Source organism: Aegilops tauschii, chromosome 7 (assembly GCF_002575655.3).
Source record: "Aegilops tauschii subsp. strangulata cultivar AL8/78 chromosome 7, Aet v6.0, whole genome shotgun sequence".
NCBI classification, from domain to species: Eukaryota; Viridiplantae; Streptophyta; class Magnoliopsida; order Poales; family Poaceae; genus Aegilops; species Aegilops tauschii.
The window spans coordinates 47,606,940-47,613,559 of record NC_053041.3 but is presented as its reverse complement, the minus strand read 5'-3'; the positions used below and the strand labels follow the sequence as shown (position 1 = coordinate 47,613,559).

General features: G+C 48.3%; 1 pseudogene; it reads left to right on the top strand.

The window, feature by feature from the left end:
- Positions 1-1,484: 1,484 nt before the first annotated feature.
- Positions 1,485-2,846, top strand: LOC109773274 (very-long-chain 3-oxoacyl-CoA reductase 1-like; annotated as a pseudogene).
- The last annotated feature ends 3,774 nt before the right edge of the window (positions 2,847-6,620 follow it).

The following is a 6,620-nucleotide window of genomic DNA, read 5'->3' as shown; positions in this document are numbered from 1 at the left end:
ATGCTTTGCAGCACTGCCGCCGCTCCCGCAGCTAGTGCCTCCACCACAATACCGACGCCGTCGAAGAGCGCTGCATCGCATCACTGGTTCCTCTCAGCAGCGACGCAGGTGCTGCATAGCAACGCCGGTAGCACTAACGAGCGTTGTGTCGCAGCACTGGAAGTTGCAGAGGAGCGCCGCGTCGCAGCACCAGCTGACATGGATGGCCGCTGTATCGCAGCACCGGTGGCCGCCGAGGACCGCCGCATCCCTGACGAGAGTTGCATCTCGATCTCAACATTGCAATTTCTCCCCGCGCTGCATTGAAGCTCCGCCTCCACGCCGGCTTCCGTCGATGACCGTTGCACTACTGGCCGCCGAGGAGCACCGCATCGCCGGAAGCACTGACGAGAGTTGCATCTCGACATTGCAACTTCTCCCCGCGCGGCATTGAAGGTCCACCGTCGCGCCAGCTGCTGTCGATGACCGCTGCATCGCAGCACTAGTGGCCGCCGAGGAGCGCCGCTTCGCCGGCAGCACTGACGAGAGTTGCATCTCTACATTGCAACTTGTCCCCCGCGCTGCATTGAAGCTCCGCCGCCACGCGCGCAGCACCATGCGTGTTGCGTCGTCAGCTTTCGCCGCCGGCGAGATACGCGGGGTCGCTGCACCAAGTGCGCTATATCGCAGCACCACCGTCCTGTCGAGATCCACGGGTTCGTGGCAGCACATATGACGCCTTCCCCAACTCGGGCTCGCAACATGGAAGCCTCCTCCACAAAAACACTGGCTCACAATGCAGTAGCTGTTGGCCTGCTGCCATGGCGAGGGATGCGACAGTGGTGGCTGCACGCCGTGTTTTGTAGCAGCGGCGGCGGTTTTGATGGCGAGGGATGCACAACGGTGGATGCACGCCGTGTTTTGCTTGCAGTAGCGGTGGCTGTTGCCATGGCGAGGGATGGCAAGCGGTCCTCTTGATTTGAACTAATGGTGGTTGCTGGGGATCAGTGGTGGTCCTCGACGGGAGGATGGAGATTGGGAAAGGAAAGTGACTGAAAGAAGACTAGCGGACGGGAGGAGATAAGGCTGGGGAGTGAGAGCGGTGGGTGGGCACACGTGTCGTGCGGAAGAGATGGTTTACGCGAGGGAGAAACCATCTGGATGATTCTAAACGTTTTCCTAAAGTTTGATCATAGCCTTATATTTACCGAGAGCACTATTTAAACAGGTTATGTTGCTTGTGTCTAGGCGAGGTGGGGCTATTTGTGAACCGAGGCAAAAGCCAGTATTTTGGGGCGTGCAATAAATTGATGACGGATCGATTGGGCGTTACGGGCGATCAGTTTGAGTAGGCCACAAACTAACTACCACACAAGCTGGTAGTTGGTTGGTAGGCCGTTGATGGGTGATACAGCGGTTTGTGTCGTCGGACATGGCGTCAAAGCCACAGGCTCTCGACCGACACGCACTACTTAATTAGCACGCGCAGCAACAAGTGAGCCACACGTGCACACGTGGGGGGAGAGGGACGGCGAGCGCGGATGGGCGCAGAGGCTCAGCTCCGGCAGCAGGAGCCATGGTTCGTCTCGCTGGCCATACTTGGCGCCCTCTACGTCGCGGCCTTCGCGTGTCGCCTCCTACACATCTCCGGCATCGCGCTCTGCCTGCGCGGCCCCAAGGACCTTCGCCGCCGCTACGGGGCGTGGGCCGTCGTCACCGGCCCGACATCCGGCATCGGCCGCTCCATGTCCCTGGAGCTCGCGCGGTGCGGCCTCAACCTCATCATCGTCGGCCGCGACCCCGCCAAGCTCCAGGACATCGCCGGAACCGTCTCCAAAACCCACGGAGTGCTAACCAAGACCGTGCAGTTTGACTTCTCCCTCGTCTCCACTCCTCAAGGTGAAGCAAGCAGCACGCAGCACTCAAGGAACTACCGTACATGGTACATGCTGTACTGATCGGTCGTGTTTCGGCAGGGGAAGAGGCGATGGGGCGGCTCCGGCAGGCGGTGGATGGGCTGGAGGTGGGAGTGCTGGTGAACAACGCCGGCGTGGCGACGCCGCATGCAACGTACCTCCACGAGGCCGACGCGGAGGCGTGGGTGAGGATGATACGGGTCAACCTGTTGGCCGTGACGGAGGTGACAGCGGCCGTGCTGCCCGGCATGGTGGAGCGGGGGAGGGGCGCCGTCGTCAACATCGGCTCCGGCGCCGCAGAGGCGTTGCCCTCCTACCCGCTCTACTCCGTCTACGCCGCCACCAAGCGGTATGTTGCTCAGTTGTCCAGGAGCCTATACGTTGAGTCGTTGAGTATAGGGTCAAGGGAATCGATGTGCAGTGTCAGGCACCGCTTTATGTAGACACGAAGATGGTGACGAACATGGTGACGCGGGGAGGGCTCCTGTCCTTGCTGATCTTTCCGACGTCGGACGCGTACGCTCATGCTGCGGCGCGCTGGATCGGGCACCGCCCGCCGGTCTGCATGCCCAACCTCGGTCACCGGCTGCAGTGGTGCTTCTCCCACTTTGTCCCGGATCGCGTCCTCGCCGCGCACCGCCTCCACGAGAACCTCCGGCAGCGGGCCGTCTTCCAGCAGCTCAGGTCATCATCAGGCCAGAGCACCGTCGGACGTCGTTAGCGGCGACCTGACCAGCCAGCATAGTTTGTTGGCAGGAGTAGTAAATGATTTTGTTAGCTTGGTATTTATTATTATGTAATGTATCTTTCACAAATATTCTGAATTTTTCTTATCTGAGGTCCGCGATCTGGAGAACAAAGATATAATGTACTGTAGTTTGGTTTTGTGGGACAGCGGAAAAAGACAGACAAGAAAATAAAGTAAAAGTGAGATTTTATATTGAGGTAATTTCAATTAATTGAGCTCCGTACACCACCTTAGTAATAAACATATAAAGCGCAATGTAGACCTTTGACAAATTGTATATACTTTTGTACGTATATAATGAGTCACCATACACATTTGGCGGGGTCCTCCTATGTGACGCGCTCTGCGTCAAGTTGTTGCCGTTTCGCACAGGGGGGGCTTCGACTGAGCCGGCCCATGAAGACAACAACAGAAATCGAACGCGAACTGTAGGCAAAAAAATTTGGTATGCGCTGCCGGGGATTCGAACACAGACAATGTGTTCCTGCCAACTGACCTAGCACTTGTAGCTGATCAAATAGCTAGCATCAAACTTAAAGTACAAACAAGCCACGCAGATCCGAATTAGTTTAGGAATTTTGGAAGCAATATCTTTTCAAAAAACGGAATGTCCTGTGAAAGCAAGCACTTACCAAATTTGTGAACAAGTTTTAAAAAGCTAGAAAATTTTCGAAAACAAGAACATGTTTGAAAATCTTGAACAATTTTGTGAAACAAGAACATTTTTACAAATTTCAAATAAAATTTGGAAATGTGACCATATTTTGAAATCCTGAACAAAATTTCCAAACACGATTTTTTTAAAAACTGTGAACAATTTTCAAAACTAGAAAAAATTGAAATTCCTACAAAAAAGAAAACATGAACAGTTTTTTTAAACTGGAACACTTTCTAAAAATTAACAAATTTTATAAAAACAAGAAGATTTTTTGAAATGCCCGAACAATTATTGAAAAATGTAAACATTTTTAGAATTTTGAACAATTTTTTGAAACACGAACATTTTTTAAATTTGGAACAATTTTTAAAAAGTCGAACAAAATTTGAACTTTCTGAACAATTTTTGAAAAAAAATCAAACATAAAACAGAAAAAAGAAACAAAAAAGGAAAAGGATAAAAAAAATGAAAAACGAAGAAAACCACAAGAAGAAACAGGAAAAATGGTCAAAAAGAAAAAAAAAAAGGTTCAGGGAACCTTCTAGAGGGTTCCCAAAACCGGATTGCTAGCGCTGGTTCATGGGCCTGCCCATTGCTAGCGATGCGGGGTATTGCCTTTGCGTGCTGTCGTCATTTTGACGCAATGAGCCGTGCATAGGGTTTCCCGTTCGGCGGACCTCCTAAATGCCAAATTACGTACAGGAACAGTTAACATGGGCCCTCCCATTTACAGCAGCTAGAGGAATCGAACACGCGATCCGGATAAAATTGCTCTCATTGCTAGCCAGAAGACTCCGTCCAAGAGGATGTTGTTTCTCGACATCCTAGAAATTGTCCCAGTTATTTTGTCATTACCTTGTATGACCAATTCAAGGCACCGTGTGAAATTGACTATGTTTTCGATAAGTTATATATTTTCTGAAGTTTTCTCGATGAAAAAAGTCCGATAAATGATCGGACGTGTCGGAACATGCATATGGTGTCAGAAGTCGTTCAAACATGGCATGGATGCCTACCATGGCCATGCCCACCTGGTGAAAAATGTTGGGGTTATTGTAAGGATGTCAAAAAAATACAATGTTCACCGAGAATGTCCGGGTAGGCCAAAAGGCTCCGTTGGACGGCACGTTTTTTGTGACATATGTTAAATGGCCTAATTTTTTCCAACGCCTTGTATGACCAATGCAAGGCACTATGCCAAGTTCTTTGGTTTTTCAAAAGGTTTTCATTTTCTAAAGTTTTCTTAGAAAGTCGTCCAGACCTGGCATGGATGCCTACCATGGGCATGCCCATCAGGTGGAAAAAGTTAGGGACATTTACAGGAAATCCACAAAAACACCATGTTCAACGAAAGGTGTACGGTAGGCGAGAAGGCTCCGTCTGACAGCTCGTTGTTTTTTGTTATCTTTGAAATGACCCCAATTCTTTTCATGGTCTTGTCTGGCCAACTTAAGGTATAATGCCAAGTTGTTTTTATTTTTTTGACAAATTTGCATTTTCTGGAGTTGTCTCGGTCTAAAAAGACCGAGAAAAGGTTCAAATCGTTCAAATCTGACATGGATTCCTACCATGGGCATGCCCACCTGGTTGCAAAAGTTAGGATCATTCCAAGGATGTCCAAAAATAGACCATGTTGAATGGAGAGGGTTAGGGTAGTCCAGAAGGTTCCGTCGGAGTGCACGTTGTTTCTCAACATCCTTGAAATGACCCTAATTATTTTTCTGACCTTGTATGACCAATTCAAGGCACAATTCCAAGTTGTTTGGGTTTTTGACTAGTTTTTGCATTTTCTGGTGGTTTCTCGGTAAAAAAGGTTGATAAATGTCCGGACATGTCGTAACTTGCATACGGTGTCGAAAGTCGTTCCAAGCAAGCATGAATTCCTACCATGGGCTTACCCACCTGCTTTTAGAAGATTGGGTCATTTCAAGGATGTATAAAAATAGACAATGTTTGAGGGTATTCTGGTGCTAGAAGGCTCCGTCTGAGAGGATGATGTTTCTCGATATCTGTCAAATGGACCCACAATTTTTTCACCAGCTTTTATGACCAATTCAAGGCATTATGCCAAGTTGTTTGGATTTTGATAAGTTTTGTATTTTCTGGAGTTTTGTAGGTGAAAAAGGGTCGATACATGGCCAGACGTGTCCAACATGCAAACGGTGTCGAAAGTTGTCCAAGCCTCGCATGAATGGCTCATATGTATGTGCCGGGTTGTTGCAAGAAGTTGTGGTCATTTATCCATAGTGAAAACAACACGAGTTGAGAGGAGCGTGCGTGAGTAGGCTAGACGGATGCCGTGAGCATTTTTTTTCCTAATTTGAATGCTTCTATTATTTACAATTTTCGTCACTACCAATAAATCTCAAATTTGAGAAAGAATTCATGGTTCGAAGTTATAGCGGGTGGAAGTAATCCGAGATGTCCATAGTTCGAATCCTACTTCATGCACCTATTTTTTGAAGGTTAAAAAAAGAAAAATAAGTAAATGGGCCAAGCCAAGGACGGAGGGGTCTGTACGCTAGACAAAACGAGGCTGACAACGAGACCAGACAATGAGGTGAACATGGCACTGTGTAGAATGCAAAGTGGGAAGCATCCTTTAGAAGCACTGATCAGATTGACAAATGACATGTCATCTTTCATGAAGCACACGGTTTGTACCATCGACTTCATGGCGTACTGTTTCTATGTATCTAATTTATCAAGAAAATACTTAATGGAGAAAATAAGTTAATAAATAGTTGCGTGCATCAATCAATGCATAGGCCAGAGGTTTTTCTCCATAAAAAAATACAAATTAAGGAAGAAAATAGTCTGGAAATAAATTCTGTTGCCTACTATCTTTTCTGCTCATGTTTCTCTTGCTCTGTAGGTTAAGGTGTTTTCAGAATATGTGCATCTTCTAAGGAAAATTTGTGTGCCTTTAATTGCAGAATATACTGGACAAACTACCTGAAAAAGCGGCCTCGATGGAGGCCGAGCTCCATGCCTCCGGGTGAATAGTATCATGTATACGGTTGAATGTGAAGTGTTTGCACTAGTAGAAAGCAGGGCTTTCGTTCGGGCCAGATAAGCCCATTAGTCCCGGTTCAGTCACGAACCGGTATCCATGGGGGCATTGGTCCCGGTTCGTGCGGCTAAAGGCATTAGTCTCGGTTCAAATGAGCCCTTTAGTCCCGGTTTGAGACACGAACCGGGACTAAAGGGTGCGATGCCCTTTAGTCCCGGTTCGTATCTCAAACCGGGACTAAAGATTAGACCTTTAGTCCCAGTTTGACACACGAACCGGGACTAAAGGCACCCTTTAATCCCGGTT